General features: G+C 35.4%; 1 pseudogene; it reads left to right on the top strand.

The window, feature by feature from the left end:
* The first annotated feature begins 7,346 nt into the window (after positions 1 to 7,346).
* Positions 7,347 to 13,485, top strand: LOC100433237 (putative transmembrane protein 183BP; annotated as a pseudogene).
* The last annotated feature ends 3,083 nt before the right edge of the window (positions 13,486 to 16,568 follow it).

The following is a 16,568-nucleotide window of genomic DNA, read 5'->3' as shown; positions in this document are numbered from 1 at the left end:
GTAGCCAAAGATATTTTAAAATAAAGCATATAAGGAATTAAACATAAGAGAAAGACTGACACATTGTAATTCATTGAAATTAATAATATTATTAAAAGTCATCAAAATGAGAGTGGAATTTTAAGCCAGATTGGGAGAAGGCATTTGTAGCATATTCATCTAAAAGTATTATTATGTGAAATGTACAAAGAACTTCTAAAGTTCAATAAAACAGATAACAGCCTAAAAGGAAAAAGAATAATTGAACTGATTACTTCATAAAAATATCAATTCTAATGATCAATAAACATATTGCCAGGTGTTCCACCTTATTAATAATTATGGAAATAAAAATTAAAGTCACAATTAGATGTCATTACCCTCATTAGAACACCTAATTATAAAGCGTGCAAAAAATGTTAAGTATTGGCAAAGACATAAACTGAAACTTGCATATTTGTATTGTGGTTTACCGATGTGAGCAGAATGTACTCCAATAACTTTGGGAAACTGGATGAGTTTACAAAGCTGAATGTACATTAGCCTATGAAAATTTTGTGTGTATGTGTGTGTGTCTGTGTGCATATACCTTTACAACGTGGTATCCCTTTCGATTGCTGGTAATATTCCTGATTCAGGTACTAGTTATTCTCATCAAAGTATAAAAGTTAGAGCTTCTGTATTTTTCTTTACTAATTACATATTACTTTTCTAGTGCTGCCATGACAAATTACCCCCAACTAGATAACTTTAGTAACATAAATTTATTATCTTACATTCCAGAGGGCCAGAAATCCGAAACCAAGGGTTCTGTGGGTTTAGCTCATTCTGGAGGCTCCAAGGTAGAATCTGTTGTACGCCTCTCTCCCTAGAGTCTAAGGGCAGCCAGCAATTCTTGGCATTCCTTGGCTTGTAGATGCATCACTTCAATGTCTCACTCTCTCTTCACATGTCCACTTGTCTATGTCTGCATGTTCTTTTCTGTCTATTATAAGGACACTCTTACTGGACTTGAAGCCCAGTTTAATCCAATATGAACTCACCTTGATCCTTTAATTACATTTGTAGAAGTACTATTCCAAATAACATCACATTCTGTGATTGAGGTGGATATAAATTTTGGGGGGCTACTGTTAAACTTGTTACAGTTATTTTTCAATAAGCTGGTTGCATACAAAATATATACTGTTAAAATCACAGGTAATAAAATGTTAATCAAGTGATTAATGCTTATTCTTGGTGGTGCATAAGTTTTAGCTAAGTTTGTTCTATGGGAAAATAGAATTGACCCTGGATTCCTTTTTATTACCAGTAAAAATAATAAATTAGCATATATTTTGTAACAATACAAGTATATTTATGTACATATGTATGTATATTTGTAATAATATATTTATATTTTGTAACAATAGAAATATATATGTGTGTATGTATACAATACATATGCATATTTCTATTGCATTGGAGTTTTTTTTTGTCATCTGTGCTACACGTTGCTTATTTTCCCTTGACCTTGATAGAAAAGATTTAAAATTTTAATATGACAAAACGGCAAACCAAAACAAAATGTATTTTGTGGATATTGATTTATAAAAATAACTACATTTCTAAGCTTAAAATCAGTGACCATATGATTAATTGAGGTTATTATACTTTTATAATTTTATACATTAATATACTATGGAACTGTGATAAAGTTGAAATTTGAAAACAAAAAAAATTTCATTTCTTATATTGGTACATCATGTAAAACTTTACCCCAAACACATTTTGGATTAAAGACAATAATCACATAAAAGTATAATTACAGCTTTCTCACTTATAAAAACCCATTTTTTACACTCTAAAGACAGTTTTGGATTTAGTCCTCACCTTTCCAAAAACCAATTCCTTTCTTATTTTACATGCAATATGTTCATTAAGATTTTCTATGTGGCATACTGGAATAAAGAATTCTATCTTTATTTAATCCATACAGCTTTTAAAACTAAATCTCAATTTCTAAATTAAGAAATGAGTGCTTTAGCATTGCCTGTTTATATGCATATCAAAATGGCTTATCTTGGTTTTATGATGTTGTTTGTAAGCTCTGGAGATACTAATGCTAATTTCATCTTTGTTACATTCTTGGATAATCTGTTCTGAGGCTTTGTGTATTGCTGACATACAATGTTCAGATTTTATTTTTCCTTAGTGGACCTGTTGTTTAGTCTTGCTATCACTAAAACTTGTTATCATTTATCCCGCTCATTCAGCTGCAAGGTTCAATCCCTGTCCATCATGCTCTCTAATGCCCAACGTCAGTACTTTCTGGCAACTTTTTGTTTTTGTTTATTGGTATAAGCTCTTTTTCCCCTTTGGGAAGATAATAGTTAGTCTTATGGTGAGAATCATTTAAAGTTCTTTTCTCATTTTGAAAATATAATATAGTTTAGCCTTAATATATACAGAGAAAAAGAATGTAATGGTATTTTCCAGTAATAATATTCTTAACATGGGAAACTAATTGGAGAAAACTGTTGGAAAACAAGCCTAGTCAACGTGAGGTACAGCAATGTGTTAAACAAAATCAGCGCAGCCAACAAAAAATAGATGTTACAAAACAGAACATTAGCCTTTCACATAATCTAGGAGCATTATTAAACAGTGAACGATCTCAGAAAATCAACACCCCCAGTGATATGAGGATCAATTAATAAAGGTAAGTAAAATAGGACTGTAGACTTCCTACCATCCTAAAACATATGGATTAATAAATATTATTTGTTAAAAGAGCATGATTCAGATAGAGAAAAACCTTCCATTCTTCACCACGTATATGTAATGCAACAAGAGATCAAAGACAGTTTAGGTGTACTCTTCCATATCACCTTGGCACTCACTCTTGCATGCATTCAGAAAATCTTGCTACTGAAAGCACCTGGAACTCTCCTCCTGATGACTTTGCCAGAAGCACTTACCTAGAAAGCAGGCTGGAAATGCTGGGCAAGTGGATGCCCAGGGAGCAGCTCTTATCCAATGACAGTGTAAGAGAAAAATTACAGCAGCTTCTTTGCCTCATAAATAGGACAACTTATAAGTACATTCTACCTGAGGGTTACTCCAATTCCACACCCTAAAAGCAGTCACATTAGCTGAGGGCTTCTTAGAAATCCAAGTGGCATATCTTAGACTTACAGAGTTGGAATGTCTGGGGGATAAGCTTCAGAATCTTCTTTAACTGAATCTTTTGGTAGCCCCTACATATGCTAAAATTTGGGAAGCATTATTTTACACTAGGAGCCAAAAAACCTTTTAGGTTATGTTTCTTATTGAAGCTGAGGCAAACCACCACAAATATAAGTTGATAAAAACAACACAAATTTATTATCTTACCGGTCTGGAGGGCAGAAGTCCAACATCATTCTCATTTGGCTGAAATCAGACTGTCAGTAGAGCTGGTTACTTCTGGAGGTTCTAGGACAGGCCCTGTTTCCTTGCCTTTGCCAGCTTCTATTATTTGAATTGCGATCTTTATCTTCAAAACCAGCAGTGTAGTGTTTTATCTCCTTAACTGACTCTATTTTTGTGTTCATGTTGCCTTCCTCTGTCTGACTCCCTTCCTCCCTCTGACAGGGACTCTGCGACTACATTGGACACGCAGTATAATCTAGAATAATCTGTCCGTCTCAAGATCTTTAAATGAATCGCAGCTGTAAGGTCCCTTTTGCCAGGGAAGGCAATATATTCACAGATTCTGAGGATTAGGAATGAGACCTCTTTGGAGCCGTTGTTTAACCTTCCATGGGCTGGATAATATGTAAGTACTATCTGCCAAGAGGCAAAATTGAGGCTATTGTACAGTCACTTTAAGTAAAAAGAGAGAAAACTCATGCCCTGCCTCATTTTCCTGGGGTGTTTCATCCCACGTGGTGGGCCTGCTTTGGCCCAGCTGGAAAAAATTTCCAGAGGAAGAACAATCAACCAGAGAGAGGGAATACCTGGGGGTGGGAAATGGTGGCTGCTTCTCCACCTATCAGTTTTATTCTCTGCTCCAGGAATACCCAGATCTTTGTGCTTCTTTCTTTCCTGAAGAGTTTTGCAAACTCAATTTGGGCAGCTGGACAGTGACGAGGCAACTTTCCGAGTCCCTGACTCCAAGCTAGACTGAGATTCCACTGCTAGGTGCCCAGAAGTTTCCAACCAATGCAAAAGTGGCAGCTGGCATGGGCCCTGTGCAGCAGTAAGGCGAGTCATAGACTGATGAGGCAAGTGCTGGGAGAAAGGGGCAAATGGGGATGTCTTAGCTTGCTTTCCATAACTCACAGTGCTAGACTGCTAGGGAGTGGTGCCCTTTGTGCATGGGGGCTACATAAACAGGCAATGTGCCAGGTGTGACCTGAAAGCTGTGGTTTGCTGATATCAATTCTACCGTTTCCCAGAGATCACCATTGGGAATGAGCTCCATTTGCTCACAACAGTGATCGGCTGATTGCTCCACCCTCTACTTAATCACTTCTCTTTCCTGTCCCATGGATTCCTCATCCCACAGTAATGCTTCCAGGAACAACTTCTCAAATAAATTACTTGCACGTAAATCCTGTTTTCAGGAGCACTTCTCAGATAACATAGCCAGGACCAGAGACAGCAGAAATGTTTTAGGAAGTCAATTCTATTTGTCTAATATACAGCGATTATAAACACGATTTCTCATTAATATCAGGCTTTGAGTAGATAGAAAGGTACATGCTTTTTCTACTTATTCTCCCATTGGTTTGTTGTTTATTTTTTATGATGGTGTTGGGTATAGATGGAAGAGTATAGTAATATTAATAAGGTAAAAATCCATGGATGATCTCTAAATGAAGCATATGATAGAGGAGAAAATTATCTAGGAATATAAGAAAATTGATAATAGAAAAATACCATTCCGCTCTGCAAATTGTTGTTTGGACCTCTAATATTTGAAAATCATTCTAGAAGAATAAAGAGCTTGTCATATTTTTGCCCACTTGACAGGCTATGTTCTAAATCCTCGGTAGCCAATGCTCTGCTGAAGGTCTGAATAATGTTTCTCCAACACAAAGTTAAAATGCAAGTTTAAAGTCAGAAAAACTGTTCGTTTTCAATTATTTGAAAGGAAGGACCATTTAAAAAATGCCTTCATGTTTATAAAAAAAAAAGTATTTGTCCTTTCCTGGGGCAAAATAAGAATAAGGTGCCAGAGATGGAACATTCAGAAGGATAATGAATATATGTCAGTTAGGTCTTAATCTGTTTTGGTTAGAATACAAGATCTAAACTTTTAATCTGATATTAAGAGACACTATTTTTCACAAATATGTGGCTAATGTAACAAGAGCACACATTTTAGAATTTTAACTAATCAAGCTAACAGTTTTCACAAAATATCCTTTTCTAATATTATCATTACAAGGAAAAATTTCATGTAGTGCGATTGTCACCAGCGAGATTCCAATTTAACCATAACATTAGTGAGTAACAGGGCATGGAAATGAGCTCTATAAACCGGCAGCATAAGGAAAAGATTTTATACCCACACTCTATTTAGAATGTGATCACTGCTGTCTTAGTGCTTCTGTGATTGCTCAATTTCTCAGGTAAAAGTATACTTAACATGTTAAAACAATTAACGTTTAAAATAAAAAAGTCAAGCTTATATAGAGTCAGTTGGAGTTTGAGGCAAGTATTCAGTAATTCATGTTCCCTTTATCTACCCTCTGATGTATACATAACTACAAATAAATGAATGAAACCTATTGTGTCAATTAATAGTAAATATTATAGAAACTAAAATGTCTATCCATTTTATTGAAGTTACTCTATTGTCTCAGATTTTTAGTATACTTTATTATATGCAAGTATAAAGATTAAAGTTAGATAAAATATAGATTTACATAGAAATCTATAATACAGGGATTTATGTAGATAAGAGTAATGATGTAGTGATAGAAGTAAATATATTTATTAACTCTAATAACTTCTGAACAACTGACCACAAAGTAATTCCCAAAGTGGTGAACACTTCCACTATTTCTGAAACCTATACATTCCAAGAGAGATAGCTTTAGTATCATATTCACTGTTATAATATTATTGACTATTTGTAAAATAAACGGAACACTGGTTTTATAAATCAAACCATAAATACTACTGAAGTGTGCTCCATTTTGGCCTGTGGTAAGTTGCCAATTAAGGATTAACATATCTGTGTATCTCGATAGAGCAGAAAGAGTTGAACTTTGAAAAATTTATGTGTGTAAGCTATTTACACCTTTAAAACTGGTATTGAGTAAGAAAACAACTGGGAAACACTCCTTTAAGGACTAAATTTTTAAAAGAAACCAGAGATTGCAGTTTGTCCGAAAAGCTTGGGTGACTTACTATCATGATGACATTTTTGTAGTTTCTTCATGACTAAGTATTAGATTATAATGGCGTGTGTCTCCTTCCACAAAATGTGGTACACTATTGGTGAACAGCTGCTATATCTGTTGTTTTCATTACAACTTCAAATTATCTAACAAAATAACTGTATAAAGAATAGGTCCAAACCAACATTATTTTAAACCTCACTTCTGAACACAATGTCTATCAATACTCAGCTTTCTCTAATATTTTGCACATAGGAATTCTAATTAGAGAGAGCACAGCTAAGCTATATCTTATTTTAAAAGAGAATTTTATTGCCTGTATTTATGTTAAAAATGGGACTGCTGGGAGGCCAGGAGGGCAGATCACCTGTGGTCAGGAGTTTGAGACCAGCCTGGCCAACATGGTGAAAACCCGTCTCTACGAAAAATACAAAAATTAGCCGTGTGTGGTGGCAGGCACCTGTAACCCCAGATACTCAGGAGGCTGAGGCAGAAGAATCGCTTGAACTGGGAAGCGGAGATTGCAGTGAGCTGAGATTGCGCCATTGCACTCCCAACCTGGGCGACAAGAGCAGAACTCCGTCTAGAAAAAAAAAAAAAAAAAGGACTGCTAATGTCTCTATATCTCTATATTAATTCTATATGGTTTTGGGTAAAATTAATATACAAATATTTAGGTATAATTAACATATAATAACATTCATTTATTTAAAATTTTCAAAACTTGACAAGTTTGCTAATGTATACATCCCATACAATAATTACCACATTCAAGATATTGAATATATTCATAATCTGCATATCTACAAAAGTTTCTCTGTGCCCTATGGTAATCACAGTTTCCTACCTACCACACTAGCGCCAACTTTCCCAGGCAACAACTGATCTTAATTCTGTCATCATTGATTAAATTGAATGTTCTGCCTGTGGGATGTCTGCAAAGCTGGGTATAGCTGACCTGCACCTCCTAGGGCTGGCTCTCTGGAACAAAACATGGCTGGGGGCCCCAGCCCCCGAGGCTGGTCTTGCTCTGACATGGTTGCCATGACTGAGAGAGGAAAGTGACTCAAGTTCTGGGCCCATGATGCCTGCTCCAGACTAGGGACTGTGGCGGATTATGCCAGCCCAGATCTGGCAATCATGAGGTCTGGATGAGTCAAGAAAGAAGTCACCAATGCTATTTATCAGGAAGTAAAACTTATTTGTGGCTTAAAAGTCTTCCAGATTCCTTCAGAGGAATTTTTTTTTGTTTGTTTGTTTGTTTTTTTTTTCTGGGACAGGTGAGCACTGTGACATCATCAACAGCAGTGATGAGATGGATCCAGCTTAGGAGGAAAACATCCATGAGAGAACTTGTCTCTAGAAAAAAGAAAAGAAAAAGGAAACAGGAGACCTAGATGGGGCTGGAACAGAATAGTGTCCCATGGATATTTGGCTATTTCTGGCCTCCTACGTCTGTCCTGAGGACATTGTGAAATTTTTCTTCATTTGTAAAAATGCCTGGACTGTCACTTGTACTGCTGCCTTTTGGATCAGGTTATACCAAAAGCATTACATGCTGAATGCTTTTCAGCCTTTGAGCCTGTGACCACCGTCAATGGGGAAGCTGCACTGCCTCTGGGCATATGTGATCCAGTCTCTGTACTGTATAAGTGATTTGTTGCTCAACTCTCCAAGAATCCAGCCATTGCAGAAGGCACTCCCAGCACATTAAAGAATTCCAAATGCTTACTTTTCTGGTGCAGAATGGGCCCAGATAAGAACCGATGTGGGAAATCAACTTCAAGTTCAAAAAACAGGCCCCTACGTTAAAGAGCAAGTGTATATACCCAGTAATGGGATGGCTGGGTCGAATGGAATTTCTAGTTCTAGATCCCTGAGGAATCGCCACACTGACTTCCACAAGGGTTGAACTAGTTTACAGTCCCACCAACAGTGTAAAAGTGTTCCTATTTCTCCACATCCTCTCCAGCACCTGTTGTTTCCTGACTTTTTAATGATCGCCATTCTAACTGGTGTGAGATGGTATCTCATTGTGGTTTTGATTTGCATTTCTCTGATGGCCAGTGATGGTGAGCATTTTTTCATGTGTTTTTTGGCTGCATAAATGTCTTCTTTTGAGAAGTGTCTGTTCATGTCCTTCGCCCACTTTTTGATGGGGTTGTTTGTTTTTTTCTTGTAAATTTGTTGGAGTTCATTGTAGATTCAGGATATTAGCCCTTTGTCAGATGAGTAGGTTGCGAAAATTTTCTCCCATTTTGTAGGTTGCCTGTTCACTCTGATGGTAGTTTCCTTTGCTGTGCAGAAGCTCTTTAGTTTAATTACTGGGTATATACCCAAAGGACTATAAATCATGCTGCTATAAAGACACATGCACACGTATGTTTATTGCAGCATTATTCACAATAGCAAAGACTTGGAACCAACCCAAATGTCCAACAATGATAGACTGGATTAAGAAAATATGGTACATATACACCATGGAATACTATGCAGCCATAAGAAATGATGAGTTCATGTCCTTTGTAGGGACATGGATGAAATTGGAAATCATCATTCTCAGTAAACTATCGCAAGAACAAAAAACCAAACACCGCATATTCTCACTCATAGGTGGGAATTGAACAATGAGAACACATGGACACAGGAAGGGGAACATCACACTTCGGGGACTGTTGTGGGGTGGGGGGAGGGGGGAGGGATAGCATTGGGAGATATACCTAATGCTAGATGACGAGTTGGTGGGTGCAGCGCACCAGCATGGCACATGTATACATATGTAACTTACCTGCACATTGCGCACATGTACCATAAAACCTAAAGTATAATAATAATAATAATAAAAGAAAAAAAAAAAAAAAGAGCAAGTGTATGGGAGGATTGCAGTCTCTCATTCAGTATGAAGATGTTCATACCAACTCAGTCCAGGTGTGCTGCCTATTGTTGGTCACCACCCTCAATTTCATCTTTACCTCTTATCTCTCTCTCTTATCCTTCTGGGATTTCAACATGATAGCCTGCTTGTTGGCACGTCATTCTCTTAGTCACTGTTCACTTGGGTTCAATCTTTTTTCCTTCTATTCCTCAGACTTCATCATTTCTATTGTCTCATCTTCAAATTTACTGATTCTTTTTTCATTATGCTTATATCTGCCTTTGAGTCCTTCTAGTGAATTTTCTAGTTATTGTACTTCTTGGCTGTAGAATTACTTCTTGGTTCCTTTTTAGGCTTTCTAATATTTTATTAATATTTCCCTTTTGTTCATGCATAGTTTTGTTGACTTTATGTCTTAGTTCTTTCAGCATCTTTAAGATTGTTGTTTTAATGTCTGCATTTTAGATCATCTCTCAGTTCTTTTTTAGGGAAAGTTTGGTTGTTGTTTTGTTTGTTTTGTTTTGTTTTCCTTTGAATGGGCCATAATTTCCTATTTCTTTGTATGACCGGTAATTTTTTTTTTTTTTTTCTGAGATGGAGTCCAGTGGTGTGATCTCGGCTCACTATAACCTCTGTGTCCTGGGTTCAAGCGATTGCCCTGCCTCAGCCTCCCGAGTAGCTGGGACTACACGTGTGTGCCACCATGCCTGGCTAATTTTTTGTATTTTAGTACAGACAAGGTTTCACCATGTTGGCCAGGATAGTCTCAATCTCCTGACCTCGTGATCTGCCCACCTCGGCCTCCCAAAGTGCTGGGATTATAGGCATGAGCCACCATGCCCGGCAGACATATTTTTTTTTAATCAAAATTGGACATTCGAATTGAATAATGTGATAGTTCTGGAAATAAGATTCTCATTCTTCCTCAGGATTTGCTCTGTCTTTTGTTGTGGTGGCTTTGTTTGGATTTTTGTAGGTCATGTCTGTTGTAAGGATAAGCCTAAAGTGTAAACTTAAGGTGTCCTCAGGTCTTTTTAGAGCATACATCATCTGCTGCGCGTGCACAATGACTTCTTAATTTCCTCATACATGTGGTTGATTTTGGATGTTCTAGTCTTTAATATCTGGCTCTCAAAAGGGGAAAAAGTAAAATAAAGAATGGAGGTACTGAACCTTGAGGTCTACTGGATGTCACTTCAGGTGTAGGGTGAAAGACTTGCAACCATGCGACTGGGAAGTGCAATAGTCTCTGCCTGCCTCCATGTCTGCACATCTGTGATTATATGCAGTAAACAAAACACAGATTCCTTATGTTTGGTGGACAGGATTCTTATCATCCACCCCAGCTATGTGCAGGGTTTTCAAGAAACACATGCACAGCTGCTGGCATAAAGCTAGAAGTTGGGAGAAGAATAATCAATACTGAGCTAAGAGCCAAAATTAACTGCAATTTACATCCAAGCCTTCTGAAATTTGTAATTGTTCAATAGACTCTAGAGTTCCGAAACATGTAAAGCAAACTGATTCTGCCACTGCAATTGTTGACTAGTTAGGGACACAGATTTCTGGTGCTCCCTACTCCAACATTTTTCTGGAATCCTCTTCTAAATAGGTAATTATCTTTTAAAAAGAATTAAACAATCAGAAAAAATTTATATTCATCCATAGAGTTACCATTTCTGGTGCCACTCATTCCCTTTTTGTAAATCAACATTTCACTTAGTATTATTTTTCTTCTTTCTGCAGGAACTCCGGACATTAATATTTTGGTTCATGTGTGTCTAACAGTGACAATAATTTGAGCTTTTGTATGTATATTTAAGGCTTTATTCTGCCTTTGTTTTTGAAATATTTTTTCCTTACTGTAAAATTCTAGGTTAACAACTCTTTCAGTACCTTTAGTGAATTGCTTAAGTGCCATTTTACTTACATTGTTGCTGATGAGAAATCTGCTGCCTTCCTTCTGTCTGTTCATTGGTAAATATTATATTTTCTCGGTTGGCTTCTAGGATTTCCCTTTTAATACTGGTTTTGAACAATTTGATTGAGATTTAATTTTGAATAGTTATTTTAGGTTTTTGTACTTTGGTTTTTTGAACTCTTTAGATCTGTGGAATACGTAATTTAGACTTTGTGGATTTTCCAGGTATTATTTCTTCAAATTTATTTTTTGCCCCTTTGCTCTGCCTCATTTGTTTTTTCAAATTATGCATATGTTAGGTAAATTGATGTTGCCACATGACCTACTTATATTCTTTCATTCTTTTTTTTTTCCCCTGTCAAGGGCTTATAAGAAAACTTTCACTATTTTTAATAGTATTTTTTCACTGTTTTATTTTGAAGCTTTTATAAATAAATAAAAAATTGTCTTCAATTTCATGAATACGTTTATTTGTAATAACTAATGTTTATATATGTTTATTTGCAATATCTAATCTGAAATTAATCTGATCCAATGTATTTTTTGTCTCAACTATTCAATTTTTTTCTCCAACAAGTTTAATTGGGGTTATTTTTATATATCTTCAATATCTCTAATCTAATTTGAACAAATGAAAGATAGTTTTAATAACTATTTTATAGACATTGACTGCTCATTCTAATACCTGTGTCAGTCTTGGATCAGTTTCAACTGATGGGTTTTCTTCCTCATTATGGAATGTGTTTTTCTGCTGCTGCATGGCTGTTAACTTTTGACCTATTAGTAGACATTTTAAGTTTTACTTTGTTGAGTCATGGATTTTTTTATTTCTATAAATGTTCTTGAGTTTTGTTCTGAGGCTCAGATAATTTACTTAGAAAGTGTTTGATTTTGTTTTTTGGCCTTATTTTAAACATTTATTAGGTGAGAAAAGAACAGCATTTATTTTATTGCTATTTCTATTAAGACCCCTCTGAGTACCCAATTTCTTGTAAATTATGGGCTTATTGGTCTGTTTTAATAAATTTTTATTCAAATCACTTCTCTCTCGTATAAGTTATAACTTATTCCTTATACTGAGATTGTTTTCTCATTTTCTGTAATTTCTTCTCTTGCCTAAGTCAAAAATCGTTGCATTTACTTTAATATTGCTATTTCTGTTGTTACATTTTCAAATATGAGTCTATTTCTTATGTTTTCATATGCTTTTTTGAATGTATTTAAATTTTCTTCATTTATGATTGGTACAATTTTCTTCTCCTTTGTGATTACTTTGTGCAAAGAATTATATTACCTCAAATGTTTTGATTTTTCTTATCTAGTTTTACTTTACAGTAATTTTTTATGGAGTTGGTCTGATGTTTCCTATTCCTAACCATTTCATGGACAAGTTCCTACTTTAAGATTACATTCTTTTATCAATGTATTTAAATATGTTTCATTAATAGATAAAGGTTATGTTGATGGGAGTGGTAAATTTTCTCGGCTGGAATATTTTGATTCTTATTTTCTATTCTCTTGTTAAGGTAAATTTTTATGAAAATTATCTGACATTTTTATTCCTAGGCAGTTAATGGACATATTTTTAATTTAAAAATACCATCTTTCGTTAGTATAGTAAAATGTGACTTTTTAAAATAATAAGACAGTACTTGTTGTTCTGTTTTGTCTTTTCAATATAACTTTTTAATTTTTGTTTACTGTCTTATCTTAAATGGAAACTTACCTTTCTCTAGTTATCTCATTTCTCTGCAGAGAAATGTTCTTCCAGGCTTTCTGCCTCCAGTCCCACTAACTTTTAAGTTTCATCCCTAGACCAAGTGATAGGCACTACCAATTTCCAGACTTTTGATTACTAATTTGACTCTTAATGTGGGACTTTTTCTGAGGACATCTATGCCTGTGCTTTGACTTTAGTTTCTACAATCCTCCTGTATTCTCTCCTAAGCCTCCTGTAAGAGGGTGGCTGAGTACTGTCTCCCCAAAAACACATATCCACCTGAAGCCTATGACGGTAACCTTGTTTGAAATAGGATCTTTGCAGGTATAATCATGTTAAGATGAAGTAAAATTGGATTGAGGGCCCACCTAAATGGGCCATAAATCCAATATTACTAATGTTTTTAAGAAGAGGGAAATTGGACACAGGACCACAGGGGAGAACACTGTGTGAAGACGGAGGCAAAGACTGGAGAGATGCATCTATGAGCCAATCCATCCCCAAAATGGCTGACAACCACCAGAAGCTAGGAGACAAACATGAAATGGATTTTCTCTTAGAGTCTCCAGTAAAAACTAACCTTACCAATTTCAGCTTTCTGGACTCTGAACTGTGAAAGAGTACATTTCTGTTGGTTTAGGCCACTTCATTTGTGGTGATTTGTCCTGCCAGCACTGGGAAATGAATATAACTCCTCCCCTTCACTCTTCACGTCCATAAACTTGTTTCTGAAGCAGGAGCTTCACTTGTAGATCTATTGGAAGATGTTTATTTCAGAAATTGTAACAGTAGGTTCATGGAATTCTCTACCTCCTAGCAATGGTAAATGTTTATAGCATGTGAAGTTATTTATTTGCATGCAGTCTGGAATGTCTGGGCAGTGTAGGCTCACATAGACACAGTTTACCTGAAGACACTTGCTTTTTATTGCTCTTTTAAGAAGTGTCCAAGGATGACCATGAAAAAGGAAGCATTTTTCAGACAGTAGAGCTAATGGCTAATGAATATATCAGAATTGGGAACTATCTTTAGGAGAAAACTAGTGGCCTAATCAAGATTTCCTGTGTTCATTTTAGATTTTTAAAATGTGTTCTACATAAGTTTCAGAATTTCTATGAATCATTGACTACTAGAAGCTTCTCATCTTCCCTTTTCCTAAAATAAATGCTTATTGTGGCTGATCTGTATATCTTCACTCTTATAGCTTAGTATATAGTGAGAAAGTAACATTTTTTGTATATAATTGTTGTTATTTGTATTATTTTATACAATAGATTTCTAGATGATATGAATTATATTCAGACCTGAAGAGAGGACAGAAAAATTCTGGACTTCAGACTCAATGCAATGATTGGATAAGACTTTCAGAGTAACTTCTTTTGGGATTGCGTAAGATATCAAGACTACAGACTTTGGTAGATTTTACTGCCACAATTATTTGCTTTTTATAAAAGGATAATACATTATTTCCCATTGGCGTGTGAATTATAGTGCATTACCCGTTATAGGAAAAGAAAATGTCTAATAATTTTGAGCACAGATAGCCATGTGATGTTTTTGGTCATTTGGATGTAAACAGGTGTAATTAACATATCTGAGTAGTAAACATAACTGCAAGTTTCTATCAGCTATCTTTTTTTCTGTGTGTTTTTTTTTAACCATCCTAATAATAGGGATGGTGTAAATGGAAGTTATTTATTTAACTACAGTCCAAAAGGGATAGACACATGGAGCAGAACAGCAGCTGCAGACATAAAGCTTCTGATGACTCATGTTTTATGCCACTGAATTTGAGAGCTGTTTGTTACCACAGCGAAGCTGTCTATTACAGCCTTCAGAAACTTAACAAATGTAACAACAATTACAAAACTAAATAGATTTAATGGCTGGCAGTGATTGATGTGTGGAATGAAATTGTGTAAATTCATTCATCTTTCACAAGTTAGCTAGAATACCTATTTTTATGTTAAAACATTAAGTTAAAAATAGAACATATGAATGCAATCATTTAATATTTTTTCTTAATCCTTTTCTTATTTGTAGTATAATCAACATTTATCAGAAGTTTGGCAAATACATGTTCATTGTAATGTGACTTACTAACGAACTGTATCATGATTCAGAGTTCTTTTTACATTATTGATTCTGGGCTATCATTGTATCATGCTCCGGACAATAAAATACAAAGGAAATGAGAGTTATGTCAGTTCTGAATTCAGGCCTTATATGGTATTGAATACTTCTACCGGTTTTCTTGAGCTTATGACACCAATATGAGAACAAGCCCAGGATAGCCTGCTGGAGGATAACAGACTGGGACATTAGAGCCAGCTTACACTTACTTGCAAGAACCAATTATGCACACCTATTCCCAACTCACATTCAGTGACATCTTATTGGTAAATTGAAATTACTTCAAGGCTGAGTATACATCTACTATTGTGGATCAGATTGTTTTCTAAATTTCATGTCTTTGTATTATGATCTTAGTTCAGTGAATTTTTCACCATCTGAAGGCCGTGAATTTCTAAAATCTTTCTCTTTTTTCTTTTATTTCTGCTTGCAAAATGGCTACTTTTATCTGAGCTTGTCTGTTTCTTTCAATACCATTCCTAAAGAAACTACTAGCAACTGAAACAATATTCTGAAACTAATATTCTGTTTTCCAATCTTTAGATCTAAAAGGTTCTTAGGTAACTGATCCTTCTAAATTATTTAAAACCATAATTTTAGGAGATATTTTACCAATGTAAATTTCACCAATTTTTAACTTCTAATTCAAGTTTTATTTTAAAGTCTGCTGAATTTAAAAGCAGAAGCCAATGCAACTTACTTTTCAAGGCAGCACTCTACTTTTGATACCATGAACAGGGGTTCATTCTATATTGCCTTTCCTGAATAATATAACCTGATGTAAACTCCACTGTCTGCAGAGATGTAGGTTGTTGTGGCTGTGGAAAGGAGACATGGCAAATTGTGCCTCACTTCTTAGAGGTTTTTATTCTAAAAATAAACACAAGACTTCATATATGCCTGATGTGGCACAGAGTAATCCCACAATTTTCTTTAGAAAGGGGAGAAGCAAAAATCTAAGGATAACATTGATCATTACCATGGTAATAGAAAGGCAAGTACACAAAATAGAAATAATGCCATGGTTAAAGGAAGACAAAGATGAGGCAGTTATTGAAGAAAGTGTTCATTAGTTTTCTAGTGCATTGATACCACATGCAGAGTGCAAGACTGGATTTGAAAAGGCAGCCAGCATTTGGATGGCTGCCAGAGACAGTATCAACGGCCAGTTAGTCTTACCAAGAGCAGCAGGGATAAAGAAGAGAGAAGTACAGCAGCTCCCACATAATCACATGTTCCCTTCCTTGTCAACAGAGGTAAAGACAACCTAGATTCGTGAGAAGAGGAAGAGTAAAAGAACTGCAGCTTTCCTCCCACTCTTAAGGTAGATATCTGGCTAGATTTTGGGGATATAAGGAGGTGACCATTAAATGGATGCATTTGATTGATGCTTTAAGGTTGGCCACACTTTTATTTATAACTGAAGTAACCAGAAAATTAGAAACGTATGCAAGATATGTACTATTAGGAAATTGAAACAGGTCTTTAAAAATATGACTGAAGGTAGAGTTTGGATACAAATAAAATATATACAATTGGTTCTAATTATTTGTGGTAGTTGTGTTC

Source organism: Pongo abelii, chromosome 2 (assembly GCF_028885655.2).
Source record: "Pongo abelii isolate AG06213 chromosome 2, NHGRI_mPonAbe1-v2.0_pri, whole genome shotgun sequence".
In the NCBI taxonomy this organism is placed as follows: Eukaryota; Metazoa; Chordata; class Mammalia; order Primates; family Hominidae; genus Pongo; species Pongo abelii.
This window is presented reverse-complemented; position numbering and strand designations above follow the sequence as displayed.